Source organism: Oncorhynchus kisutch, unplaced genomic scaffold, assembly GCF_002021735.2.
Source record: "Oncorhynchus kisutch isolate 150728-3 unplaced genomic scaffold, Okis_V2 scaffold1451, whole genome shotgun sequence".
NCBI classification, from domain to species: Eukaryota; Metazoa; Chordata; class Actinopteri; order Salmoniformes; family Salmonidae; genus Oncorhynchus; species Oncorhynchus kisutch.
In genome coordinates, this window is record NW_022263396.1 from 1 (window position 1) to 27,779 (window position 27,779).

The following is a 27,779-nucleotide window of genomic DNA, read 5'->3' on the forward strand; positions in this document are numbered from 1 at the left end:
TCTGCAAGAAGGGCCTCGTTGGCGCAGTAGGTAGCGTCGTCAGTCTCATAATCTGAAGGTCGTGAGTTCGATCCTCACACGGTTAGCAAAGCTTTCCAAAAGAGTGTGGGCTGAAGGAGAAAGAATTCACGATTTTTGGACTTTCACACATACATACTTTTGTCAAGGTGATACCACATCTTAAGGTCCAATCGATATGTATTACTTTAAAATGAATCAATCTTTTTGTCTCACAGGTTGTAGAATTTCGACCATACATATATTTGGCACGGGTGGTTTCAACATCACTGTCAAAATCTGAAGTTCGGTATCAATATATTTTTTTTCTTTTGGAACTTTGCAAGAAGGGCCTCGTTAGCGCAGTAGGTAGCGCGTCAGTCTCATAATCTGAAGGTCGTGAGTTCGATCCTCACACGGGGCAGCAAAGCTTTTCAAAGAGTGTGTTTGGCTGAAGATGAAGAAAATGAATTCTCTGTTTATTCTGGACTTTCACACAATACATACTTTTGTCAAGGTGATACCACATCTTAAGGTCCATATCGATATGTATTACTTTAGAATGAAATCAATCTTTTTGTCTCAGGGTTGTAGAATTTCAGACCATACATATATTTTGGCACGGTGGTTTCAACATCACTGTCAAAATCTGAAGTTCGGTATCAATATATTTTTTTTTTCTTTTTGGACATTTTTGTGCAAGAAGGGCCTCGTTACGCAGTAGGTAGCGCGTCAGTCTCATAATCTGAAGGTCGTGAGTTCGATCCTCACACGGGGCAGAAAGCTTTTCAAAAGAGTGTTGGCTGAAGATGAAGTGAAAATGAATTCACTGCATTCTGGACTTTCAGACATTACATACTTTTGTCAAGGTGGATACCACATCTTAAGGTCCATATCGATCATTATTACTTGAATGAAATCAATCTTTTTTGTCTCACAGGTTGTAGAAATTTCGGACCATACATTATTTTGGCACGTGGTTTCCAATCAACATCACTGTCCTGAAGTTGTGAGTTCGATCCTCACACGGGCAGCAAAGCGTTTTCAAAGACAGTGTTGGCTGAGTTGAAGTGAAATGAATTCAGTTGTTCTGGACTTTCACACAATACATACTTTTGTCAAGGTGGATACCACATCTTAAGGTCCATATCGATATGTATTACTTTAGAATGAAATCAATCTTTTTGTCTCAGGGTGTTGTAGAATTCAGACCATACATATTTTTGGCACGGTGTTTCAACATCACTGTCAAAATCTGAAGTTCGGTATCAATATTTTATTTTTTTTTGGAAATTTTTGCAAGAAGGGCCTCGTTAGCGCAGTAGGTAGCGCGTCAGTCTCATAATCTGAAGGTCGTGAGTTCGATCCTCACACGGGGCAGCAAAGCTTTTAAAAGACAGTGTTGGCTGAAGATGAAAATGAATTCACTGTTGTTTTGGACTTTCACACACATACATACTTTTGTCAAGGTGGATACCACATCTTAAGGTCCATATCGATATGTATTACTTTAGAATGAATCAATCTTTTTGTCTCAGGGGTTGTAGAATTTCAGACCATACATATATTTTGGCACGGTGGTTTCAACATCACTGTCAAAATCTGAAGTCGGTATCAATATATATTTTTCTTTTTTGGAAATTTTTCCAAGAAGTGCCTCGTTAGCGCAGTAGGTAGTGCGTCAGTCTCATAATCTGAAGGTCGTGAGTTTCGATCTTCACACGGGGCAGAAAAGCTTTCAAAAGAGTGTTGGATGAAGTGAAAATGAATTCAATGTCATTCTGGACTTTCACACAATAAATACTTTTGTCAAGGTGGATACCACATCTTAAGGTCATATCGATCAGTATTACTTTAGAATGAAATCAATCTTTTTGTCTCACAGGTTGTAGAATTTCGGACCATACATATATTTGGCCACGTTGGTTTCAACATCACTGTCAAAATCTGAAGTTCGGTATCAATATTTTGTTTCTTCTTTTGGACATTTCTGCAAGAAGGCCTCGTTAGCGCACGTAGGTATGCGCGTCAGTCTCATAATCTGAAGGTCGTGAGTTCGATCCTCACAAGGGTTAGCAAAGCTTTCCAAAAGGTATTGGCTGAAGGTGAGAATGAATTCACAGTTTTTTTTGACTTTCACACAATACATACTTTTGTCAAGGTGGATACCACATCTTCAAGTCCCTATCGATATGTTTTACTTTAGAATGAATCAATCTTTTTGTCTCACAGGTTGTAGAATTTCAGACCATACATAATTTTGGCACGGTGGTTTCACCATCACTGTCAAAATCTGAAGTTCGGTATCAATATATTTTTTTTCTTTTTGGAACTTTTTGCAAGAAGGGCCTCGTTAGCGCAGTAGGTAGCGCGTCAGTCTCATAATCTGAAGGTCGTTGAGTTCGATCCTCACACGGGGCAGCAAAGCTTTTCAAAAGACCGTGTTGGCTGAAGATGAAGTGAAAATGAATTAATGTCATTCTGGACTTTCAGACATTACATACTTTTGTCAAGGTGGATACAACATCTTAAGGTCCATATCGATATGTATTACTTTAGAATGAAATCAATCTTTTTGTCTCAGGGGTTGTAGAATTTAAGACATACATATATTTTGGCACGGTTGGTGTCAACATCATTGTCAAAATCTGAAGTTCGGTATCAATATATATATTTTTTCTGTTGGACATTTTTGGAAGAAGGGCCTCGTTAGCGCAGTAGGTAGCGCGTCAGTCTCATAATCTGAAGGTCGTGAGTTCGATCCTCACACGGGGGCAGCAAAGCTTTTCAAAAGACAGTGTTGGCTGAAGATGAAGTGAAAATTAATTCTCTGTTGTTCTGGACTTTCACACATATACGTACATTTGTCAGGTGGATACCACATCTTAAGGTCCATATCGATATGTTTTACTTTAGAATGAAATCAATCTTTTTGTCTCCACAGGTTGTAGAATTTCGGACCATACATATATTTTGGCACGGTGGTTTCAACATCACTGCTGAAGGTTGTGAGTTCGATCCTCACACGGGGCAGCAAAGCTTTTCAAAAGACAGTGTTGGCTGAAGATGAAGTGAAAATGAATTCTCAGTGTTCTGGACTTTCACACAATACATACTTTTGTCAAGGTGGATACCACATCTTAAGGTCCATATCGATATGTATTACTTTAGAATGAATCAATCTTTTTGTCTCAGGGGTTGTAGAATTTCAGACCATACATATATTTTGGCACGGTGGTTTCAACATCACTGTCAAAATCTGATGTTCGGTATCAATATTTTATTTTTATTTTTGGAAATTTTTGCAAGAAGGACTCGTTAGCGCAGTAGGTAGTGCGTCAGTCTCATAATCTGAAGGTCGTGAGTTCGATCTTCACACGGGGCAGAAAAGCTTTTCAAAAGAGTGTTGGATGAAGTGAAAATGAATTCACTGTCATTCTGGACTTTCACACAATAAATACTTTTGTCAAGGTGGATACCACATCTTAAGGTCCATATCGATATGTATTACTTTAGAATGAAATCAATCTTTTTGTCTCACAGGTTGTAGAATTTGGGACCATACATATATTTTGGCACGGTGGTTTCAACATCACTGTCAAAATCTGAAGTCGGTATCAATATTTTGTTTCTTCTTTTTGGACATTTCTGCAAGAAGGGCCTCGTTGGCGCAGTAGGAAGCGCGTCAGTCTCATAATCTGAAGGTCGTGAGTTCGATCCTCACACGGGTTAGCAAAGCTTTCCAAAAGAGTATTGGCTGAAGGTGAGAATGAATTCACAGTTTTTTGGGACTTTCACACAATACATACTTTTGTCAAGGTGGATACCACATCTTAAAGTCCATATCGATATGTTTTACTTTAGAATGAAATCAATCTTTTTGTCTCACAGGTTGTAGAATTTCAGACCATACATATATTTTGGCACGGTGGTTTCAACATCACTGTCAAAATCTGAAGTTCGGTATCAATATATTTTTTTCTTTTTGGAACTTTTTGCAAGAAGGGCCTCGTTAGCGCAGTAGGTAGCGCGTCAGTCTCATAATCTGAAGGTCGTGAGTTCGATCCTCACACGGGGCAGCAAAGCTTTTCAAAAGACAGTGTTGGCTGAAGATGAAGTGAAAATGAATTCAATGTCATTCTGGACTTTCAGACATTACATACTTTTGTCAAGGTGGATACCACATCTTAAGGTCCATATCGATATGTATTACTTTAGAATGAAATCAATCTTTTTGTCTCAGGGGTTGTAGAATTTAAGACCATACATATATTTTGGCACGGTGGTTTCAACATCATTGTCAAAATCTGAAGTTCGGTATCAATATATATATTTTTTCTGTTTGGAAATTTTTGGAAGAAGGGCCTCGTTAGCGCAGTAGGTAGCGCGTCAGTCTCATAATCTGAAGGTCGTGAGTTCGATCCTCACACGGGGCAGCAAAGCTTTTCAAAAGACAGTGTTGGCTGAAGATGAAGTGAAAATTAATTCTCTGTTGTTCTGGACTTTCACACAATACATACATTTGTCAAGGTGGATACCACATCTTAAGGTCCATATCGATATGTTTTACTTTAGAATGAAATCAATCTTTTGTCTCACAGGTTGTAGAATTTCGGACCATACATTCATTTTGGGCACGGTGGTTTTCAACATCACTGTCTGAAGGTTGTGAGTTCGATCCTCACACGGGGCAGCAAAGCTTTTCAAAAGACAGTGTTGGCTGAAGATGAAGTGAAAATGAATTCTCAGTTGTTCTGGACTTTCACACAATACATACTTTTGTCAAGGTGGATACCACATCTTAAGGTCCATATCGATATGTATTACTTTAGAATGAAATCAATCTTTTGTCTCAGGGGTTGTAGAATTTCAGACCATACATATATTTTGGCATGGTGGTTTCAACATCACTGTCAAAATCTGATGTTCGGTATCAATATTTTATTTTTATTTTTGGAAATTTTTGCAAGAAGGGACTCGTTAGCGCAGTAGGTAACGCGTCAGTCTCATAATCTGAAGGTCGTGAGTTCGATCCTCACACGGGGAAGAAAAGTTTTTCAAAAGAGTGTTGGCTGAAGATGAAGTGAAAATGAATTCACTGGCATTCTGGACTTTCAGACATTACATACTTTTGTCAAGGTGGATACCACATCTTAAGGTCCATATCGATCAGTATTACTTTAGAATGAAATCAATCTTTTTGTCTCACAGGTTGTAGAATTTCGGACCATACATATATTTTGGCACGGTGGTTTCAACATCACTGTCAAAATCTGAAGTTCGGTATCAATATATTTTTTTTCTTTTTGGAACTTTTTGCAAGAAGGGCCTCGTTAGCGCAGTAGGTAGCGCGTCAGTCTCATAATCTGAAGGTCGTGAGTTCGATCCTCACACGGGGCAGCAAAGCTTTTCAAAAGACTGTGTTGGCTGAAGATGAAGTGAAAATGAATTCTCTGTTCTTCTGGACTTTCACACAATACATACTTTTGTCAAGGTGGATACCACATCTTAAGGTCCATATCGATATGTATTACTTTAGAATGAAATCAATCTTTTTGTCTCACAGGTTGTAGAATTTCGGACCATACATATATTTTGGCACGGTGGTTTCAACATCACTGTCAAAATCTGAAGTTCGGTATCAATATATTTTTTTTCTTTTTGGAAATTTTTGCAAGAAGGGCCTCGTTAGCGCAGTAGGTAGCGCGTCAGTCTCATAATCTGAAGGTCGTGAGTTCGATCCTCACACGGGGCAGCAAAACTTTTCAAAAGACAGTGTTGGCTGAAGATGAAGTGAAAATGAATTCTCTGTCATTTTGGACTTTCACACAATACATACTTTTGTCAAGGTGGATACCACATCTTATAGTCCATATCGATATGTTTTACTTTAGAATGAAATCAATCTTTTTGTCTCACAGGTTGTAGAATTTCGGACCATACATATATTTTGGCACGGTGGTTTCAACATCACTGTCAAAATCTGAAGTTCGGTATCAATATATTTTTTTTCTTTTTGGAAATTTTTGCAAGAAGGGCCTCGTTAGCGCAGTAGGTAGCGCGTCAGTCTCATAATCTGAAGGTCGTGAGTTCGATCCTCACACGGGGCAGCAAAGCTTTTCAAAAGACAGTGTTGGCTGAAGATGAAGTGAAAATTAATTCTCTGTTGTTCTGGACTTTCACACAATACATACATTTGTCAAGGTGGATACCACATCTTAAGGTCCATATCGATATGTTTTACTTTAGAATGAAATCAATCTTTTTGTCTCACAGGTTGTAGAATTTCGGACCATACATTCATTTTGGCACGGTGGTTTTCAACATCACTGTCTGAAGGTTGTGAGTTCGATCCTCACACGGGGCAGCAAAGCTTTTCAAAAGACAGTGTTGGCTGAAGATGAAGTGAAAATGAATTCTCAGTTGTTCTGGACTTTCACACAATACATACTTTTGTCAAGGTGGATACCACATCTTAAGGTCCATATCGATATGTATTACTTTAGAATGAAATCAATCTTTTTGTCTCAGGGGTTGTAGAATTTCAGACCATACATATATTTTGGCATGGTGGTTTCAACATCACTGTCAAAATCTGATGTTCGGTATCAATATTTTATTTTTATTTTTGGAAATCTTTTGCAAGAAGGGCCTCGTTAGCGCAGTAGGTAACGCGTCAGTCTCATAATCTGAAGGTCGTGAGTTCGATCCTCACACGGGTCAGTAAAGCTTTTAAAAAGAGTGTTGGCTGAAGATGAAGTGAAAATGAATTCACTGTAGTTTGGACTTTCACACAATACATACTTTTGTCAAGGTGGACACCACATCTTAAGGTCCATATCGATATGTATTACTTTAGAATGAAATCAATCTTTTTGTTCTCACAGGTTGTAGAATTTCAGACCATACATATATTTTGGCACGGTGGTTTCAACATCACTGTCAAAATCTGAAGTTCGGTATCAATATTCTTTTTCTTCTTTTTGGACATTTTTGCAAGAAGTGCCTCGTTAGCGCAGTAGGTAGCACGTCAGTCTCATAATCTGGATGTCGTGAGTTCGATCCTCACACGCAGCAGCAAAGCTTTAAAAAGACAGTGTTGGCTGAAGATGAAAATGAATTCACTGTTGTTTTGGACTTTCACACAATACATACTTTAGTCAAGGTGGATACCACATCTTAAGGTCCATATCGATATGTATTACTTTAGAATGAAATCAATCTTTTTGTCTCAGGGGTTGTAGAATTTCAGACCATACATATATTTTGGCACGGTGGTTTCAACATCACTGTCAAAATCTGAAGTTCGGTATCAATATATATTTTTTACTTTTTGGAAATTTTTCCAAGAAGTGCCTCGTTAGCGCAGTAGGTAGTGCGTCAGTCTCATAATCTGAAGGTCGTGAGTTCGATCTTCACACGGGGCAGAAAAGCTTTTCAAAAGAGTTTTGGCTGAAGATGAAGTGAAAATGAATTCACTGTCTTCTGGACTTTCACACAATAAATACTTTTGTCAAGGTGGATACCACATCTTAAGGTCCATATCGATATGTATTACTTTAGAATGAAATCAATCTTTTTGTCTCACAGGTTGTAGAATTTCAGGACCATACATATATTTTGGCACGGTGGTTTCAACATCCACTGTCAAAATCTGAAGTTCGGTATCAATATTTTTTTCTTCTTTTTTGGAACTTTCTGCAAGAAGGGCCTTGTTAGCGCAGTAGGTAGCGCGTCAGTCTCATAATCTGAAGGTCGTGAGTTCGATCCTCACACGGGTTAGCAAAGCTTTCCAAAAGAGTGTGGCTGAAGGTGAGAATGAATTCACAGTTTTTTTGGACTTTCACACATACATACTTTTGTCAAGGTGGATACCACATCTTAAGGTCCATATCGATATGTTTACTTTAGAATGAAATCAATCTTTTTGTCTCACAGGTGTAGAATTTCAGACCATACTATATTTTGGCACGGTGGTTTCAACATCACTGTCAAAATCTGAAGTTCGGTATCAATATTTTGTTTCTTCTTTTTGGACATTTCTGCAAGAAGGGCCTTGTTAGCGCAGAAGGTAGCGCGTCAGTCTCATAATCTGAAGGCGTGAGTTCGATCCTCACACGGGTTAGCAAAGCTTTCCAAAAGAGTGTTGGCTGAAGGTGAGAATGAATTCACAGTTTTTTGGACTTTCACACAATACATACTTTTGTCAAGGTGGATACCACATCTTAAGGTCCATATCGATATGTTTTACTTTAGAATGAAATCAATCTTTGTCTCACAGGTTGTAAAATTTGGGACCATACATATATTTTGGCACGGTGGGTTTCAACATCACTGTCAAAATCTGAAGTTCGGTATCAATATATATTTTTCTTTTTGGAACTTTTTGCAAAAAGGGCCTCCTTAGCGCAGTAGGTAGCGAGTCAGTCTCATAATCTGAAGGTCGTGAGTTCGATCCTCACACGGGGCAGAAAAGCTTTTCAAAAGAGTGTTGGCTGAAGATGAAGTGAAAATGAATTCACTGTCATTCTGGACTTTCAGACATTACATACTTTTGTCAAGGTGGATACCACATCTTAAGGTCCATATCGATATGTATTACTTTAGACTGAAATCAATCTTTTGTCTCACAGGTTGTAGAATTCGGACCATACATATATTTTGGCACGGTGGGTTTCAACATCACTGTCAAAATCTGAAGTTCGGTATCAATATTTTGTTTCTTCCTTTTGGACATTTCTGCAAGAAGGGCCTTGTTAGCGCAGTAGGTAGCGCGTCAGTCTCATAATCTGAGGTCGTGAGTTCGATCCTCACACGGGTTAGCAAAGCTTTCCAAAGAGTGTTGGCTGAAGGTGAGATGAATTCACAGTTGTTTTTGGACTTTCACACAATACATACTTTTGTCAGGTGGATACCACATCTTAAGGTCCATATCGATATGTTTACTTTAGAATGAAATCAATCTTTTTGTCTCACAGGTTGTAGAATTTCAGACCATACATATATTTTGGCACGGTGGTTCAACATCACTGTCAAATCTGAAGTTCGGGTATCAATATTTTGTTTCTTCTTTTTGGACATTTCTGCAAGAAGGGCCTTGTTTAGCGCAGAAGGTAGCGCGTCAGTCGCATAATCTGAAGGTCGTGAGTTCGATCCTCACACGGGTTAGCAAAGCTTTCCAAAAGAGTGTTGGCTGAAGGTGAGAATGAATTCACAGTTTTTTGGGACTTTCACACAATACATACTTTTGTCAAGGTGGATACCACATCTTAAGGTCCATATCGATATGTTTTACTTTAGAATGAAATCAATCTTTTGTCTCACAGGTTGTAAATTTGGGACCATACATATATTTTGGCACGGTGGTTTCAACATCACTGTCAAAATCTGAAGTTCGTATCAATATATTTTTATCTTTTGGAACTTTTGCAAGAAGGGCCTCCGTTAGCGCAGTAGGTAGCGAGTCAGTCTCATAATCTGAAGGTCGTGAGTTCGATCCTCACACGGGGCAGCAAAGCTTTTCAAAAGAGTGTTGGCTGAAGATGAAGTGAAAATGAATGTCACTGTCATTCTGGACTTTCAGACATTACATACTTTTGTCAAGGTGGATACCACATCTTAAGGTCCATATCGATATGTATTACTTTAGAAGAAATCAATCTTTTTGTCTCAAGGGTTGTAGAATTTCAGACCATACATATATTTTGGCACTGTGGTTTCAACATCACTGTTAAAATCTGAAGTTCGGTATCAATATTTTTTTATCTTTTGGAAATTTTGCAAAGAAGGGCCTCGTTAGCGCAGTAGGGTAGCGCGTCAGTCTCATAATCTGAAGGTCGTGAGTTCGATCCTCACACGGGGCAGCAAAGCTTTTCAAAAGACAGTGTTGGCTGGAAGATGAATTCTCTGTAGTTTTGGACTTTCAACACACATACATACTTTTGTCAGGTGGATACCACATCTTAAGGTCCATATAGATATGTATTACTTTAGAATGAAATCAAATCTTTTTGTCTCACAGGTTGTAGAATTTCGGACCAGACATATATTTTGGCACGGTGGTTTCAAACATCACTGTCAAAATCTGAAGTTCGGTATCAAGTTTTTTTTCTTTTTGGAAATTTTTGCAAGAAGGGCCATCGTTAGCGCAGTAGGTAGCGCGTCAGGTCCATAATCTAAGGTCGTGAGTTCGATCCTCACAACGGGGCAGCAAAACTTTTCAAAAGACATGTTGGCTGAAGATGACAGTGAAAATGAATTCTCTGGTCAGTTTGGACTTTCACACAATACATACTTTTGTCAAGGTGGATACACATCGTATGGTCACATATCGATATGTTTTACGTTAGAATGAAATCATCTTTTGTGTCTCACAGGTTGTAGAATTTCGGACCATACATATATTTTTGGCACGGTGGGTTCAACATCACTTCACAAATCTGAAGTTCGGTATCAATATATTTTTTTTCTTTTGGAAATTTTTGGCAAGAAGGGCCTCGTTAGCGGCAGTAGGTAGCGGCGTCAGTCTCATATCGGAAGGGGCGTTGAGTTCGATCCTCACACGGGGCAGCAAAGCTTTTCAAAAGAGTGTTGGGTGAAAATGAATTCACACTGTCATTCTGGCTGGACTTCAGAAGACAGTTACATACGTTTGGTCAAAACGGGGGATACCACATCTGAAGGTCCATAGCGATATAGGAATATTACTTAGAATGAAATCAATCTTTTGTCTCAGATGGTTGTAGAATTAATGATCAGCACATATAATTTTGGCACGGTTGGTTCAACATCATTGACAAAATCATGAAGTTCGGTATCAAATATATATATTTTTTCTGTTTGGAACAGTTTTGTCGAAGAAGGGCCCCTCGTTAGCGCAGTAGGTAGGCCGTCAGTCTCATAATCTGAAGGTCGTGAGTTGATCCTTCACACGGGGCAGCAAAGCTTTTCAAAAGACAGTGTTGGCTGAAGATGAAGTGAAAATGAATTCTCTGTTGTTCTGGACTTTCACACAATACATACGTTTGTCAAGGTGGATACCACATCTTAGGTCCATATCGATATCTATTACTTTAGAATGAAATCAATCTTTTGTCTCAGGGGTTGTCTAATTTCAGACCATACATATATTTTGGCACGGTGGTTTCATCAAATCACTGTCAAAATCTGAAGTTCGGTATCAATATTTTGTTTCTTCTTTTGGACATCTCCTGCAAGAAGGGCCTCGTTAGCGCATTAGGTAGTGGCGTCAGTCTCAAAATCTGAAGGTCGTGAGTTCGATCCTCACACGGGTTAGCAAAGCTTTCCAAAAGAGTGTTGGCTGAAGGTGAGAATGAATTCACAGTGTTTTTGGACTTTCACACAATACATACTTTTGTCAAGGTGGATACCACATCTTAAGGTCCTATCGATATGTTTTACTTTAGAATGAAATCAATCTTTTTGTCTCACAGGTTGTAGAATTTCAGACCATACATATATTTTGGCACGGTGGTTTCAACATCACTGTCAAAATCTGAAGTTCGGTATCAATATTTTGTTTCTTCTTTTTGGACATTTCTGCAAGAAGGGCCTCGTTAGCGCAGTAGGTAGCGCGTCAGTCTCATAATCTGAAGGTCGTGAGTTCGATCCTCACACGGGGAAGAAAAGTTTTTCAAAAGAGTGTTGGCTGAAGATTAAGTGAAAATGAATTCACTGGCATTCTGGACTTTCAGACATTACATACTTTTGTCAAGGTGGATACCACATCTTAAGGTCCATATCGATCAGTATTACTTTAGAATGAAATCAATCTTTTTGTCTCACAGGTTGTAGAATTTCGGACCATACATATATTTTGGCACGGTGGTTTCAACATCACTGTCAAAATCTGAAGTTCGGTATCAATATATTTTTTTTCTTTTTGGAACTTTTTGCAAGAAGGGCCTCGTTAGCGCAGTAGGTAGCGCGTCAGTCTCATAATCTGAAGGTCGTGAGTTCGATCCTCACACGGGGCAGCAAAGCTTTCAAAGACTGTGTTGGCTGAAGATGAAGTGAAAATGAATTCCTGTTTCTTCTGGACTTTCACACAATACATACTTTTGTCAAGGTGGATACCACATCTTAAGGTCCATATCGATATGTATTACTTTAGAATGAAATCAATCTTTTTGTCTCACAGGTTGTAGAATTTCGGACCATACATATATTTTGGCACGGTGGTTTCAACATCACTGTCAAAATCTGAAGTTCGGTATCAATATATTTTTTTTCTTTTGGAAATTTTTTGCAAGAAGGGCCTCGTTAGCGCAGTAGGTAGCGCGTCAGTCTCATAATCTGAAGGTCGTGAGTTCGATCCTCACACGGGCAGCAAAAGCTTTTCAAAAGACAGTGTTGGCTGAAGATGAAGTGAAAATGAATTCTCTGTCATTTTGGACTTTCACACAATACATACTTTTGTCAAGGTGGATACCACATCTTAATGGTCCATATCGATATGTTTTACTTTAGAATGAAATCAATCTTTTTGTCTCACAGGTTGTAGAATTTCGGACCATACATATATTTTGGCACGGTGGTTTCAACATCACTGTCAAAATCTGAAGTTCGGTATCAATATATTTTTTTTCTTTTTGGGAAATTTTTGCAAGAAGGGGCCTCGTTAGCGCAGTAGGTAGCGCGTCAGTCTCATAATCTGAAGGTCGTGAGTTCGATCCTCACACGGGGCAGCAAAGCTTTTCAAAAGACAGTGTTGGCTGAAGATGAAGTGAAAATGAATTCTCTGTTGTTCTGGACTTTCACACAATACATACATTTGTCAAGGTGGATACCACATCTTAAGGTCCATATCGATATGTATTACTTTAGAATGAAATCAATCTTTTTGTCTCACAGGTTGTAGAATTTCAGGACCATACTTCATTTTGGCACAGGTGGTTTCAACATCACTGTCAAAATCTGAAGTTCGGTATCAATATTCTTTTTCTTCTTTTTGGACATTTTGCAAGAAGTGCCTCGTTAGCGCAGTAGGTAGCACGTCAGTCTCATAATCTGAAGGTCGTGAGTTCGATCCTCACACGCAGCTAGCAAAGCTTTACAAAAGACGTGTTGGCTGAAGATGGAGAATGAATTCACATGTTGTTTTGGACTTTCACACAATACATACTTTAGTCAAGGTGGATACCACATCTTAAGGTCCATATCGATATGTTTTACTTTAGAATGAAATCAATCTTTTGTCTCACAGGGTTGTAGAATTTCAGACCATACATATATTTTGGCACGGTGGTTTCAACATCACTGTCAAAATCTGAAGTTCGGTATCAATATATATTTTTACTTTTTGGAAATTTTTGCCAAGAAGGGCCTCGTTAGCGCAGTAGGTAGTGCGTCAGTCTCATAATCTGAAGGTCGTGAGTTCGATCCTCACACGGGGCAGAAAGCTTTTCAAAAGAGTGTTGGCTGAAGATGAAGTGAAAATGAATTCACTGTCATTCTGGACTTTCAGCACAATACATACTTTTGTCAAGGTGGATACCACATCTTAAGGTCCATATCGATATGTATTACTTTAGAATGAAATCAATCTTTTTGTCTCACAGGTTGTAGAATTTCGGACCATACATATATTTTGGCACGGTGGTTTCAACATCACTGTCAAAATCTGAAGTTCGGTATCAATATATTTTTCTTCTTTTTGGACATTTTTGCAAGAAGGGCCTCGTTAGCGCAGTAGGTAGCGCGTCAGTCTCATAATCTGAAGGTCGTGAGTTCGATCCTCACACGGGGCAGCAAAGCTTTTCAAAAGAGTGTTGGCTGAAGGATGAGGAAATGAATTCATCAGTTTTTTGGACTTTCACACAATACATACTTTTGTCAAGGTGGATACCACATCTTAAGGTCCATATCGATATGTATTACTTTAGAATGAAATCAATCTTTTTGTCTCACAGGTTGTAGAATTTCAGACCATACATATATTTTGGCACGGTGGTTTCAACATCACTGTCAAAATCTGAAGTTCGGTATCAATATTTTGTTTCTTCTTTTTGGACATTTCTGCAAGAAGGGCCTTCGTTAGCGCAGTAGGTAGCGCGTCAGTCTCATAATCTGAAGGTCGTGAGTTCGATCCTCACACGGGGCAGCAAAGCTTTCAAAAGAAGTGTTGGCTGAAGATGAAGTGAAATGAATTCTCTGTTGTTTTGGACTTTCACACAATACATACTTTTGTCAAGGTGGATACCACATCTTAAGGTCCATATCGATATGTTTTACTTTAGAATGAAATCAATCTTTTTGTCTCACAGGTTGTAGAATTTCGGGACCATACATATATTTTGGCACGGTGGTTTCAACATCACTGTCAAAATCTGAAGTTCGGTATCAATATATATTTTTTCTTTTTGGAACTTTTTGCAAGAAGGGCCTCCGTTAGCGCAGTAGGTAGCGAGTCAGTCTCATAATCTGAAGGTCGTGAGTTCGATCCTCACACGGGGCAGCAAAGCTTTTCAAAGAGTGTTGGCTGAAGATGAAGTGAAATGAATTCACTGTCATTCTGGACTTTCAGACAATTACATACTTTGGTCAAGGTGGATACCACATCTTAAGGTCCATATCGATATGTATTACTTTAGAATGAAATCAATCTTTTTGTCTCACAGGTTGTAGAATTTCAGACCATACATATATTTGGCACGTGGTTTCAAACATCACTGTCAAAATCTGAAGTTCGGTATCAATATATTTTTTTCTTTTTGGACATTTTTGCAAGAGGGCCTCGTTAGCGCAGTAGGTAGCGCGTCAGTCTCATAATCTGAAGGTCGTGAGTTCGATCCTCACACGGGTAGCAAGCTTTTCAAAAGAGTGTTGGCTGAAGATGAAGTGAAATGAATTCACTAGTTTTTTGGACTTCACACAATACATACTTTTGTCAAGGTGGATACCACATCTTAAGGTCCATATCGATATTTTTTACTTTAGAATGAAATCAATCTTTTTGTCTCACAGGTTGTAGAATTTCAGACCATACATATATTTTGGCACGGTGGTTCAACATCACTGTCAAAATCTGAAGTTCGGTATCAATATTTGTTTCTTCTTTTTGGACATTTCTGCAAGAAGGGCCTTGTTAGCGCAGAAGGTAGCGCGTCAGTCTCATAATCTGAAGGTCGTGAGTTCGATCCTCACACGGGTTAGCAAAGCTTTCCAAAAGAGTGTTGGCTGAAGGTGAGAATGAATTCACAGTTTTTTTGGACTTTCACACAATACATACTTTTGTCAAGGTGGATACCACATCTTAAGGTCCATATCGATATGTTTTACTTTAGAATGAAATCAATCTTTTTGTCTCACAGGTTGTAGAATTGGGACCATACATATATTTTGGCACGGTGGTTTCAACATCACTGTCAAAATCTGAAGTTCGGTATCAATATATATTTTTTCTTTTGGAACTTTTTGCAAGAAGGGCCTCGCTTAGCGCAGTAGGTAGCGCGTCAGTCTCATAATCTGAAGGTCGTGAGTTCGATCCTCACACGGGGCAGAAAAGCTTTTCAAAAGAGTGTTGGCTGAAGATGAAGTGAAAATGAATTCACTGTCATTCTGGACTTTCAGACATTACATACTTTTGTCAAGGTGGATACCACATCTTAAGGTCCATATCGATATGTATTACTTTAGAATGAAATCAATCTTTTTGTCTCAGGGGTTGTAGAATTTCAGACCATACATATATTTTGGCACGGTGGTTTCAACATCACTGTCAAAATCTGAAGTTCGGTATCAATATATTTTTTTCTTTTTGGAAATTTTTGCAAGAAGGGCCTCGTTAGCGCAGTAGGTAGCGCGTCAGTCTCATAATCTGAAGGTCGTGAGTTCGATCCTCACACGGGGCAGAAAAGCTTTTCAAAAGAGTGTTGGCTGAAGATGAAGTGAAAATGAATTCTCTGTCTTTCTGGACTTTCACACAATACATACTTTTGTCAAGGTGGATACCACATCTTAAGGTCCATATCGATATGTATTACTTTAGAATGAAATCAATCTTTTGTCTCACAGGTTGTAGAATTTCAGGACCATACATATATTTTGGCACGGTGGTTTCAACATCACTGTCAAAATCTGAAGTTCGGTATCAATATATTTTTTTCTTTTTGGAAATTTTTGCAAGAAGGGCCTCGTTAGCGCAGTAGGTAGCGCGTCAGTCTCATAATCTGAAGGTCGTGAGTTCGATCCTCACACGGGGCAGCAAAGCTTTTCAAAAGACAGTGTTGGCTGAGATGAAGTGAAATGAATTCATCTGTCATTCTGGACTTTCAGACAATACATACTTTTGTCAAGGTGGATACCACATCTTAAGGTCCATATCGATATGTATTACTTTAGAATGAAATCAATCTTTTTGTCTCACAGGTTGTAGAATTTCGGACCATACATATATTTTGGCACGGTGGTTTCAACATCACTGTCAAAATCTGAAGTTCGGTATCAATATATTTTTTTCTTTTTGGAAATTTTTGCAAGAAGGGCCTCGTTAGCGCAGTAGGTAGCGCGTCAGTCTCATAATCTGAAGGTCGTGAGTTCGATCCTCACACGGGGCAGCAAAGCTTTTCAAAAGACAGTGTTGGCTGAAGATGAAGTGAAAATGAATTCTCTGTCAGTTTGGACTTTCACACAATACATACTTTGTCAAGGTGGATACCACATCTTATGGTCCATATCGATATGTTTTACTTTAGAATGAAATCAATCTTTTTGTCTCACAGGTTGTAGAATTTCGGACCATACATATATTTTGGCACGGTGGTTTCAACATCACTGTCAAAATCTGAAGTTCGGTATCAATATATTTTTTTCTTTTTGGAAATTTTTGCAAGAAGGGCCTCGTTAGCCGCAGTAGGTAGCGCGTCAGTCTCATAATCTGAAGGTCGTGAGTTCGATCCTCACACGGGGCAGCAAAGCTTTTCAAAGAAGTGTTGGGTGAAAATGAATTCACTGTCATTCTGGACTTTCAGACATTACATACTTTTGTCAAGGTGGATACCACATCTTAAGGTCCATATCGATATGTATTACTTTAGAATGAAATCAATCTTTTTGTCTCAGGGTTGTAGAATTTAAGACCATACATATATTTGGCACGGTGTTTCAACATCATTGACAAAATCTGAAGTTCGGTATCAATATATATTTTTCTGTTTGGACATTTTTGGAAGAAGGGCCTCGTTAGCGCAGTAGGTAGGCCGTCAGTCTCATAATCTGAAGGTCGTGAGTTTGATCTTCACACGGGGCAGCAAAGCTTTTCAAAAGACAGTGTTGGCTGAAGATGAAGTGAAAATGAATTCTCTGTTGTTCTGGACTTTCACACAATACATACGTTTGTCAAGGTGGATACCACATCTTAGGTCCATATCGATATCTATTACTTAGAATGAAATCAATCTTTTTGTCTCACAGGGTTGTCTAATTTCAGACCATACATATATTTTGGCACGGTGGTTTCAACATCACTGTCAAAATCTGAAGTTCGGTATCAATATTTTGTTTCTTCTTTTTGGACATTCTGCAAGAAGGGCCTCGTTAGCGCAGTAGGTAGCTGCGTCAGTCTCAAATCTGAAGGTCGTGAGTTCGATCCTCACACGGGTTAGCAAAGCTTTCCAAAAGAGTGTTGGCTGAAGGTGAGAATGAATTCACAGTTTTTTGGACTTTCACACAATACATACTTTGTCAAGGTGGATACCACATCTTAAGGTCCATATCGATATGTTTTACTTTAGAATGAAATCAATCTTTTTGTCTCACAGGTTGTAGAATTTCAGGACCATACATATATTTTGGCACGGTGGTTTCAACATCACTGTCAAAATCTGAAGTTCGGTATCAATATATTTTCTCTTTTTGGACATTTCTGCAAGAAGGGCCTCGTTAGCGCAGTAGGTAGCGCGTCAGTCTCATAATCTGAAGGTCGTGAGTTCGATCCTCACACGGGGAAGAAAAGTTTTTCAAAAGAGTGTTGGCTGAAGATGAAGTGAAATGAATTCACTGGCATTCTGGACTTTCAGACATTACATACTTTTGTCAAGGTGGATACCACATCTTAAGGTCCATATCGATCAGTATTACTTTAGAATGAAATCAATCTTTTTGTCTCACAGGTTGTAGAATTTCGGACCATACATATATTTTGGCACGGTGGTTTCAACATCACTGTCAAAATCTGAAGTTCGGTATCAATATATTTTTTTCTTTTTGGAACTTTTTGCAAGAAGGGCCTCGTTAGCGCAGTAGGTAGCGCGTCAGTCTCATAATCTGAAGGTCGTGAGTTCGATCCTCACACGGGGCAGCAAAGCTTTCAAAAGACTGTGTTGGCTGAAGATGAAGTGAAAATGAATTCTCTGTCTTCTGGACTTTCACACAATACATACTTTTGTCAAGGTGGATACCACATCTTAAGGTCCAATATCGATATGTATTACTTTAGAATGAAATCAATCTTTTTGTCTCACAGGTTGTAGAATTTCGGACCATACATATATTTTGGCACGGTGGTTTCAACATCACTGTCAAAATCTGAAGTTCGGTATCAATATATTTTTTTCTTTTTGGAAATTTTTGCAAGAAGGGCCTCGTTAGCGCAGTAGGTAGCGCGTCAGTCTCATAATCTGAAGGTCGTGAGTTCGATCCTCACACGGGGCAGCAAAGCTTTCAAAGACAGTGTTGGCTGAAGATGAAGTGAAAATGAATTCTCTGTCATTTTGGACTTTCACACAATACATACTTTTGTCAAGGTGGATACCACATCTTATGGTCCATATCGATATGTTTTACTTTAGAATGAAATCAATCTTTTTGTCTCACAGGTTGTAGAATTTCGGACCATACATATATTTTGGCCACGGTGGTTTCAACATCACTGTCAAAATCTGAAGTTCGGTATCAATATATTTTTTTCTTTTTGGAAATTTTGCAAGAAGGGCCTCGTTAGCGCAGTAGGTAGCGCGTCAGTCTCATAATCTGAAGGTCGTGAGTTCGATCCTCACACGGGGCAGCAAAGCTTTCCAAAAGAGTGTTGGCTGAAGGTGAGAATGAATTCACAGTTGTTTTGGACTTTCACACAATACATACTTTTGTCAAGGTGGATACCACATCTTAAGGTGCATATCGATATGTATTACTTTAGAATGAAATCAATCTTTTTGTCTCAGGGGTTGTAGAATTTCAGTCCATACATATATTTTGGCACGGTGGTTTCAACATCACTGTCAAAATCTGAAGTTCGGTATCAATATTTTGTTTCTTCTTTTTGGACATTTCTGCAAGAAGGGCCTTGTTAGCGCAGTAGGTAGCGCGTCAGTCTCATAATCTGAAGGTCGTGAGTTCGATCCTCACACGGGTTAGCAAAGCTTTCCAAAAGAGTGTTGGCTGAAGGTGAGAATGAATTCACAGTTTTTTGGACTTTCACACAATACATACTTTGGTCAAGGTGGATACCACATCTTAAGGTCCATATCGATATGTTTTACTTTAGAATGAAATCAATCTTTTGTCTCACAGGTTGTAGAATTTCAGACCATACATATATTTTGGCACGGTGGTTTCAACATCACTGTCAAAATCTGAAGTTCGGTATCAATATTTTGTTTCTTCTTTTTGGACATTTCTGCAAGAAGGGCCTTGTTAGCGCAGAAGGTAGCGCGTCAGTCTCATAATCTGAAGGTCGTGAGTTCGATCCTCACACGGGTTAGCAAAGCTTTCCAAAAGAGTGTTTGCTGAAGGTGAGAATGAATTCACAGTTTTTTTGGACTTTCACACAATACATACTTTTGTCAAGGTGGATACCACATCTTAAGGTCCATATCGATATGTTTTACTTTAGAATGAAATCAATCTTTTTGTCTCACAGGTTGTAGAATTTCGGACCATACATATATTTTGGCACGGTGGTTTCAACATCACTGTCAAAATCTGAAGTTCGGTATCAATATATATTTTTTCTTTTTGGAACTTTTTGCAAGAAGGGCCTCCTTAGCGCAGTAGGTAGCGAGTCAGTCTCATAATCTGAAGGTCGTGAGTTCGATCCTCACACGGGGCAGCAAAGCTTTTCAAAAGAGTGTTGGCTGAAGATGAAGTGAAATGAATTCACTGTCATTCTGGACTTTCAGACAATACATACTTTTGTCAAGGTGGATACCACATCTTAAGGTCCATATCGATATGTATTACTTTAGAAAGAAATCAATCTTTTTGTCTCAGGGGTTGTAGAATTTCAGACCATACATATATTTTGGCACTGTGGTTTCAACATCACTGTTAAAATCTGAAGTTCGGTATCAATATATTTTTTATCTTTTGGAAATTTTTGCAAGAAGGGACTCGTTAGCGCAGTAGGTAGAGCGTCAGTCTCATAATCTGAAGGTCGTGAGGTTGATCCTCACACGGGGCAGAAAAGCTTTTCAAAAGAGTGTTGGCTGAAGATGAAGTGAAAATGAATTCATTGTCATTCTGGACTTTCAGACATTACATACTTTTGTCAAGGTGGATACCACATCTTAAGGTCCATATCGATATGTATTACTTTAGAATGAAATCAATCTTTTTGTCTCACAGGTTGTAGAATTTCGGACCATACATATATTTTGGCACGGTGGTTTCAACATCACTGTCAAAATCTGAAGTTCGGTATCAATATATTTTTTATCTTTTTGGAAATTTTTGCAAGAAGGGCCTCGTTAGCGCAGTAGGTAGCGCGTCAGTCTCATAATCTGAAGGTCGTGAGTTCGATCCTCACACGGGGCAGCAAAGCTTTTCAAAAGACAGTGTTGGCTGAAGATGAATTCTCTGTAGTTTTGGACTTTCACACAATACATACTTTTGTCAAGGTGGATACCACATCTTAAGGTCCATATCGATATGTATTACTTTAGAATGAAATCAATCTTTTTGTCTCACAGGTTGTAGAATTTCGGACCATACATATATTTTGGCACGGTGGTTTCAACATCACTGTCAAAATCTGAAGTTCAGTATCAATATATTTTTTTTCTTTTTGGAAATTTTTGCAAGAAGGGCCTCGTTAGCGCAGTAGGTAGCGCGTCAGTCTCATAATCTGAAGGTCGTGAGTTCGATCCTCACACGGGGCAGCAAAACTTTTCAAAAGACAGTGTTGGCTGAAGATGAAGTGAAAATGAATTCTCTGTCATTTTGGACTTTCACACAATACATACTTTTGTCAAGGTGGATACCACATCTTATGGTCCATATCGATATGTTTTACTTTAGAATGAAATCAATCTTTTTGTCTCACAGGTTGTAGAATTTCGGACCATACATATATTTTGGCACGGTGGTTTCAACATCACTGTCAAAATCTGAAGTTCGGTATCAATATATTTTTTTTCTTTTTGGAAATTTTTGCAAGAAGGGCCTCGTTAGCGCAGTAGGTAGCGCGTCAGTCTCATAATCTGAAGGTCGTGAGTTCGATCCTCACACGGGGCAGCAAAGCTTTCCAAAAGAGTGTTGGCTGAAGGTGAGAATGAATTCACAGTTGTTTTGGACTTTCACACAATACATACTTTTGTCAAGGTGGATACCACATCTTAAGGTGCATATCGATATGTATTACTTTAGAATGAAATCAATCTTTTTGTCTCAGGGGTTGTAGAATTTCAGTCCATACATATATTTTGGCACGGTGGTTTCAACATCACTGTCAAAATTCGGTATCAATATCTATTTTTTTCTTTTTTGAAAATTTGCAAGAAGGGCCTCGTTAGCGCAGTAGGTAGCGCGTCAGTCTCATAATCTGAAGGTCGTGAGTTCGATCCTCACACGGGGCAGCAAAGCTTTTCAAAAGAGTGTTGGGTGAAAATGAATTCACTGTCATTCTGGACTTTCAGACATTACATACTTTTGTCAAGGTGGATACCACATCTTAAGGTCCATATCGATATGTATTACTTTAGAATGAAATCAATCTTTTTGTCTCAGGGGTTGTAGAATTTAAGACCATACATATATTTTGGCACGGTGGTTTCAACATCATTGACAAAATCTGAAGTTCGGTATCAATATATATATTTTTTCTGTTTGGACATTTTTGGAAGAAGGGCCTCGTTAGCGCAGTAGGTAGCACGTCAGTCTCATAATCTGAAGGTCGTGAGTTTGATCTTCACACGGGGCAGCAAAGCTTTTCAAAAGACAGTGTTGGCTGAAGATGAAGTGAAAATGAATTCTCTGTTGTTCTGGACTTTCACACAATACATACGTTTGTCAAGGTGGATACCACATCTTAGGTCCATATCGATATCTATTACTTTAGAATGAAATCAATCTTTTTGTCTCAGGGGTTGTCTAATTTCAGACCATACATATATTTTGGCACGGTGGTTTCAACATCACTGTCAAAATCTGAAGTTCGGTATCAATATTTTGTTTCTTCTTTTTGGACATCTCTGCAAGAAGGGCCTCGTTAGCGCATTAGGTAGTGCGTCAGTCTCAAAATCTGAAGGTCGTGAATTCGATCCTCACACGGGTTAGCAAAGCTTTCCAAAAGAGTGTTGGCTGAAGGTTGAGAATGAATTCACAGTTGTTTTGGACTTTCACACAATACATACTTTTGTCAAGGTGGATACCACATCTTAAGGTCCATATCGATATGTATTACTTTAGAATGAAATCAATCTTTTTGTCTCAGGGGTTGTAGAATTTCAGTCCATACATATATTTTGGCACGGTGGTTTCAACATCACTGTCAAAATTCGGTATCAATATCTATTTTTTCTTTTTTGAAAAATTTGCAAGAAGGGCCTCGTTAGCGCAGTAGGTTAGCGCGTCAGTCTCATAATGTGAAGGTCGTGAGTTCGATCCTCACACGGGGCAGCAAAGCTTTTCAAAAGAGTGTTGGGTGAAAATGAATTCACTGTCATTCTGGACTTTCAGACATTACATACTTTTGTCAAGGTGGATACCACATCTTAAGGTCCATATCGATATGTATTACTTTAGAATGAAATCAATCTTTTTGTCTCAGGGGTTGTAGAATTTAAGACCATACATATATTTTGGCACGGTGGTTTCAACATCATTGACAAAATCTGAAGTTCGGTATCAATATATATATTTTTCTGTTTGGACATTTTTGGAAGAAGGGCCTCGTTAGCGCAGTAGGTAGCGCGTCAGTCTCATAATCTGAAGGTCGTGAGTTTGATCTTCACACGGGGCAGCAAAGCTTTTCAAAAGACAGTGTTGGCTGAAGATGAAGTGAAAATGAATTCTCTGTTGTTCTGGACTTTCACACAATACATACGTTTGTCAAGGTGGATACCACATCTTAGGTCCATATCGATATCTATTACTTTAGAATGAAATCAATCTTTTTGTCTCAGGGGTTGTCTAATTTCAGACCATACATATATTTTGGCACGGTGGTTTCAACATCACTGTCAAAATCTGAAGTTCGGTATCAATATTTTGTTTCTTCTTTTTGGACATCTCTGCAAGAAGGGCCTCGTTAGCGCATTAGGTAGTGCGTCAGTCTCAAAATCTGAAGGTCGTGAAGTTCGATCCTCACACGGGTTAGCAAAGCTTTCCAAAAGAGTGTTGGCTGAAGGTGAGAATGAATTCACAGTTTTTTTGGACTTTCACACAATACATACTTTTGTCAAGGTGGATACCACATCTTATGGTCCATATCGATATGTTTTACTTTAGAATGAAATCAATCTTTTTGTCTCACAGGTTGTAGAATTTCAGGACCATACATATATTTTGGCACGGTGGTTTCAACATCACTGTCAAAATCTGAAGTTCGGTATCAATATATTTTTTTTCTTTTTGGAAATTTTTGCAAGAAGGGCCTCGTTAGCGCAGTAGGTAGCGCGTCAGTCTCATAATCTGAAGGTCGTGAGTTCGATCCTCACACGGGCAGCAAAGCTTTTCAAAAGAGTGTTGGCTGGTGAAAATGAATTCACTGTCAGTTCTGGACTTTCACACAATACATACTTTTGTCAAGGTGGATACCACATCTTAAGGTCCATATCGATATGTATTACTTTAGAATGAAATCAATCTTTTTGTCTCAGGGGTTGTAGAATTTCAGACCATACATATATTTTGGCACGGTGGTTTCAACATCACTGTACAAAATCTGAAGTTCGGTATCAATATATTTTATTTTCTTTTTGGAACTTTTTGCAAGAAGGGCCTCGTTAGCGCAGTAGGTAGCGCGTCAGTCTCATAATCTGAAGGTCGTGAGTTCGATCCTCACACGGGGCAGAAAAGCTTTTCAAAAGAGTGTTGGCTGAAGATGAAGTGAAAATGAATTCACTGTCATTTCTGGACTTTCAGACATTACATACTTTTGTCAAGGTGGATACCACATCTTAAGGTCCATATCGATCAGTATTACTTTAGAATGAAATCAATCTTTTTGTCTCACAGGTTGTAGAATTTCGGACCATACATATATTTTGGCACGGTGGTTTCAACATCACTGTCAAAATCTGAAGTTCGGTATCAATATATTTTTTTCTCTTTTTGGACATTTTTGCAAGAAGGGCCTCGTTAGCGCAGTAGGTAGCGCGTCAGTCTCATAATCTGAAGGTCGTGAGTTCGATCTTCACACGGGGCAGCAAAGCTTTTCAAAAGACAGTGTTGGCTGAAGATGAAGTGAAAATGAATTCTCTGTTGTTCTGGACTTTCACACAATACATACGTTTGTCAAGGTGGATACCACATCTTAGGTCCATATCGATATCTATTACTTTAGAATGAAATCAATCTTTTTGTCTCAGGGGTTGTCTAATTTTCAGACCATACATATATTTTGGCACGGTGGTTTCAACATCACTGTCAAAATCTGAAGTTCGGTATCAATATTTTGTTTCTTCTTTTTGGACATCTCTGCAAGAAGGGCCTCGTTAGCGCATTAGGTAGTGCGTCAGTCTCAAAATCTGAAGGTCGTGAGTTCGATCCTCACACGGGTTAGCAAAGCTTTCCAAAAGAGTGTTGGCTGAAGGTGAGAATGAATTCACAGTTTTTTTGGACTTTCACACAATACATACTTTTGTCAAGGTGGATACCACATCTTAAGGTCCATATCGATATGTTTTACTTTAGAATGAATCAATCTTTTTGTCTCACAGGTTGTAGAATTTCAGACCATACATATATTTTGGCACGGTGGTTTCAACATCACTGTCAAAATCTGAAGTTCGGTATCAATATATTTTTATTTCTTTTTGGAACTTTTTGCAAGAAGGGACTCGTTAGCGCAGTAGGTAGTGCGTCAGTCTCATAATCTGAAGGTCGTGAGTTCGATCCTCACAACGGGGAAGAAAAGTTTTTCAAAAGAGTGTTGGCTGAAGATGAAGTGAAATGAATTCACTGGCATTCTGGACTTTCAGACATTACATACTTTTGTCAAGGTGGATACCACATCTTAAGGTCCATATCGATCAGTATTACTTTAGAATGAAATCAATTCTTTTTGTCTCACAGGTTTGTAGAATTTCGGACCATACATATATTTTGGACGGTGGTTTCAACATCACTGTCAAAATCTGAAGTTCGGTATCAATATTTTGTTTCTTCTTTTTGGACATTTCTGCAAGAAGGGCCTCGTTAGCGCAGTAGGTAGCGCGTCAGTCTCATAATCTGAAGGTCGTGAGTTCGATCCTCACACGGGGAAGAAAGTTTTCAAAGAGTGTTGGCTGAAGATGAAGTGAAAATGAATTCACTGGCATCTCTGGACTTTCACACATTAACATACTTTCTGTCAAGGTGGATACCACATCTTAAGGTCCATATCGATATGTATTACTTTAGAATGAAATTCAATCTTTTTGTCTCACAGGTTGTAGAATTTCAGACAATACATATATTTTGGCACGGTGGTTTCAACATCACTGTCAAAATCTGAAGTCGGTATCAATATATTTTTTCTTTTTGGAAATTTTTGCAAGAAGGGCCTCGTTAGCGCAGTAGGTAGAGCGTCAGTCTCATAATCTGAAGGTCGTGAGTTCGATCCCTACCACGGGGCAGAAAAGCTTTTCAAAAGAAGTGTTGGCTGAAGATGACAGTGAAAATGAATTCATCTGTCATTCTGGACTTTCACACAATTACATACTTTGTCAAGGTGGATACTCACATCTTAAGGTCCATATCAATAGTATTACTTTAGAATGAATCAATCTTTTTGTCTCACAGGTTGTAGAATTTCGACCATACATATATTTTGGCACGGTGGTTTCAACATCACTGTCAAAATCTGAAGTTCGGTATCAATATATTTTTTATCTTTTTGGAAATTTTGCAAGAAGGGGCCTCGTTAGCGCATTAGGTAGCGCGTCAGTCTCATAATCTGAAGGTCGTGAGTTCGATCCTCACACGGGCAGCAAAGCTTGTACAAAAAGCAGTGTGGCTGAAGATGAAGTGAAAATGAATTCTCCTGTTCTTTTGGACTTTCACACAATACATACTTTTGTCAAGGTGGATACACCACTTCAGGTCCATATCGATATGTTTTACTTTAGAATGAAATCAATCTTTTGTCTCACAGGTTGTAGAATTTCGGACCATACATATATTTTGGCACGGTGGTTTCAACATCACTGTCAAAATCTGAAGTTCGGTATCAATATATTTTTTTCTTTTTTGGAATTTTGCAAGAAGGGCCTCGTTCGCGCAGTAGGTAGCGCGTCAGTCTCATAATCTGAAGGTCGTGAGTTCGATCCTCACACGGGGCAGCAAAGCTTTTCAAAAGACAGTGTTGGCTGAAGATGAAGTGAAATGAATTCACTGTCATTCTGGACTTTCCAGACATTACATACTTTTGTCAAGGTGGATACCACATCTTAGGTCCATATCGATCATGTATTTACTTTAGAATGAAATCAATCTTTTTGTCTCACAGGTTGTAGAATTTCGGACCATACATATATTTTGGCACGGTGGTTTCAACATCACTGTCAAATCTGAAGTTCGGTATCAATATTTTGTTTCTTCTTTGGACATTTCTGCAAGAAGGGCCTCGTTAGCGCCGTAGGTAGCGCGTCAGTCTCATAATCTGAAGGTCGTGAGGTCGATCCTCACACGGGGGCAGCAAGTTTTTCAAAAGAGTGTTGGCTGAAGATGAAAGTGAAAATTGAATTCATGCACTTCTGGACTTTCCTACCATACATACTTTGTCAAGGTGGATACCCACATCTTAAGGTCCATATCGATATGTATTACTTTAGAATGAAATCAATCTTTTTGTCTCACAGGTTGTAGATTTCAGACCATACATATATTTTGGCACGGTGGTTTCAACATCACTGTCAAAACTGAAGTTCGGTATCAATATTTTTTTTTCTTTTTGGACTTTTTTCAAGAAGGCCTCGTTAGCGCAGTAGGTAGCGGTCAGTCTCATAATCTGAAGGTTGTGAGTTCGATCCTCACACGGGTCAGCAAAGCTTTTCAAAAGACAGTGTTGGCTGAAGATGAAGTGAAAATGAATCTCTGTTGTTCTGGACTTTCACACAATACATACTTTTTGTCAAGGTGGATACCACATCTTAAGGTCCATATCGATATGTATTACTTTAGAATGAAATCATCTTTTTGTCTCACAGGGGTTGTAAATTTTCGACCATACATATATTTTAGCACGGTGGTTTCAACATCACTGTCAAAATCTGAGTTCGGTATCAATATTTTTTTCTTCTTTTTGGACATTTTTGCAAGAAGGGCCTCGTTAGCGCAGTAGGTAGCGCGTCAGTCTCATAATCTGAAGGTCGTGAGTTCGATCCTCACACGGGGCAGAAAAG

The 27,779-nt window shown here is 38.7% G+C and overlaps 22 non-coding genes across 22 annotated transcripts; all 22 read left to right on the forward strand.

The window, feature by feature from the left end:
* The first annotated feature begins 348 nt into the window (after positions 1–348).
* Positions 349–421, forward strand: trnam-cau (transfer RNA methionine (anticodon CAU)). The gene has a single exon. It is a non-coding gene; the product is annotated as a tRNA-Met (tRNA).
* Positions 422–1,304: 883 nt separating this feature from the next.
* On the forward strand, positions 1,305–1,377 carry trnam-cau (transfer RNA methionine (anticodon CAU)). The gene has a single exon. It is a non-coding gene; the product is annotated as a tRNA-Met (tRNA).
* A 2,626-nt stretch (positions 1,378–4,003) lies between these two features.
* On the forward strand, positions 4,004–4,076 carry trnam-cau (transfer RNA methionine (anticodon CAU)). The gene has a single exon. It is a non-coding gene; the product is annotated as a tRNA-Met (tRNA).
* A 284-nt stretch (positions 4,077–4,360) lies between these two features.
* On the forward strand, positions 4,361–4,433 carry trnam-cau (transfer RNA methionine (anticodon CAU)). The gene has a single exon. It is a non-coding gene; the product is annotated as a tRNA-Met (tRNA).
* Positions 4,434–5,324: 891 nt separating this feature from the next.
* On the forward strand, positions 5,325–5,397 carry trnam-cau (transfer RNA methionine (anticodon CAU)). Its single transcript has one exon. It is a non-coding gene; the product is annotated as a tRNA-Met (tRNA).
* A 282-nt stretch (positions 5,398–5,679) lies between these two features.
* On the forward strand, positions 5,680–5,752 carry trnam-cau (transfer RNA methionine (anticodon CAU)). The gene has a single exon. It is a non-coding gene; the product is annotated as a tRNA-Met (tRNA).
* Positions 5,753–6,034: 282 nt separating this feature from the next.
* Positions 6,035–6,107, forward strand: trnam-cau (transfer RNA methionine (anticodon CAU)). Its single transcript has one exon. It is a non-coding gene; the product is annotated as a tRNA-Met (tRNA).
* A 5,813-nt stretch (positions 6,108–11,920) lies between these two features.
* trnam-cau (transfer RNA methionine (anticodon CAU)) lies at positions 11,921–11,993 on the forward strand. The gene has a single exon. It is a non-coding gene; the product is annotated as a tRNA-Met (tRNA).
* Positions 11,994–12,631: 638 nt separating this feature from the next.
* trnam-cau (transfer RNA methionine (anticodon CAU)) lies at positions 12,632–12,704 on the forward strand. Its single transcript has one exon. It is a non-coding gene; the product is annotated as a tRNA-Met (tRNA).
* Positions 12,705–13,693: 989 nt separating this feature from the next.
* trnam-cau (transfer RNA methionine (anticodon CAU)) lies at positions 13,694–13,766 on the forward strand. Its single transcript has one exon. It is a non-coding gene; the product is annotated as a tRNA-Met (tRNA).
* A 2,030-nt stretch (positions 13,767–15,796) lies between these two features.
* Positions 15,797–15,869, forward strand: trnam-cau (transfer RNA methionine (anticodon CAU)). The gene has a single exon. It is a non-coding gene; the product is annotated as a tRNA-Met (tRNA).
* A 279-nt stretch (positions 15,870–16,148) lies between these two features.
* Positions 16,149–16,221, forward strand: trnam-cau (transfer RNA methionine (anticodon CAU)). The gene has a single exon. It is a non-coding gene; the product is annotated as a tRNA-Met (tRNA).
* A 280-nt stretch (positions 16,222–16,501) lies between these two features.
* Positions 16,502–16,574, forward strand: trnam-cau (transfer RNA methionine (anticodon CAU)). Its single transcript has one exon. It is a non-coding gene; the product is annotated as a tRNA-Met (tRNA).
* Positions 16,575–18,243: 1,669 nt separating this feature from the next.
* On the forward strand, positions 18,244–18,316 carry trnam-cau (transfer RNA methionine (anticodon CAU)). The gene has a single exon. It is a non-coding gene; the product is annotated as a tRNA-Met (tRNA).
* Positions 18,317–18,596: 280 nt separating this feature from the next.
* trnam-cau (transfer RNA methionine (anticodon CAU)) lies at positions 18,597–18,669 on the forward strand. The gene has a single exon. It is a non-coding gene; the product is annotated as a tRNA-Met (tRNA).
* Positions 18,670–18,948: 279 nt separating this feature from the next.
* On the forward strand, positions 18,949–19,021 carry trnam-cau (transfer RNA methionine (anticodon CAU)). The gene has a single exon. It is a non-coding gene; the product is annotated as a tRNA-Met (tRNA).
* A 1,675-nt stretch (positions 19,022–20,696) lies between these two features.
* trnam-cau (transfer RNA methionine (anticodon CAU)) lies at positions 20,697–20,769 on the forward strand. The gene has a single exon. It is a non-coding gene; the product is annotated as a tRNA-Met (tRNA).
* Positions 20,770–21,040: 271 nt separating this feature from the next.
* trnam-cau (transfer RNA methionine (anticodon CAU)) lies at positions 21,041–21,113 on the forward strand. The gene has a single exon. It is a non-coding gene; the product is annotated as a tRNA-Met (tRNA).
* A 282-nt stretch (positions 21,114–21,395) lies between these two features.
* Positions 21,396–21,468, forward strand: trnam-cau (transfer RNA methionine (anticodon CAU)). The gene has a single exon. It is a non-coding gene; the product is annotated as a tRNA-Met (tRNA).
* A 268-nt stretch (positions 21,469–21,736) lies between these two features.
* trnam-cau (transfer RNA methionine (anticodon CAU)) lies at positions 21,737–21,809 on the forward strand. Its single transcript has one exon. It is a non-coding gene; the product is annotated as a tRNA-Met (tRNA).
* A 2,364-nt stretch (positions 21,810–24,173) lies between these two features.
* Positions 24,174–24,246, forward strand: trnam-cau (transfer RNA methionine (anticodon CAU)). Its single transcript has one exon. It is a non-coding gene; the product is annotated as a tRNA-Met (tRNA).
* A 3,454-nt stretch (positions 24,247–27,700) lies between these two features.
* trnam-cau (transfer RNA methionine (anticodon CAU)) lies at positions 27,701–27,773 on the forward strand. The gene has a single exon. It is a non-coding gene; the product is annotated as a tRNA-Met (tRNA).
* Positions 27,774–27,779: the final 6 nt, after the last annotated feature.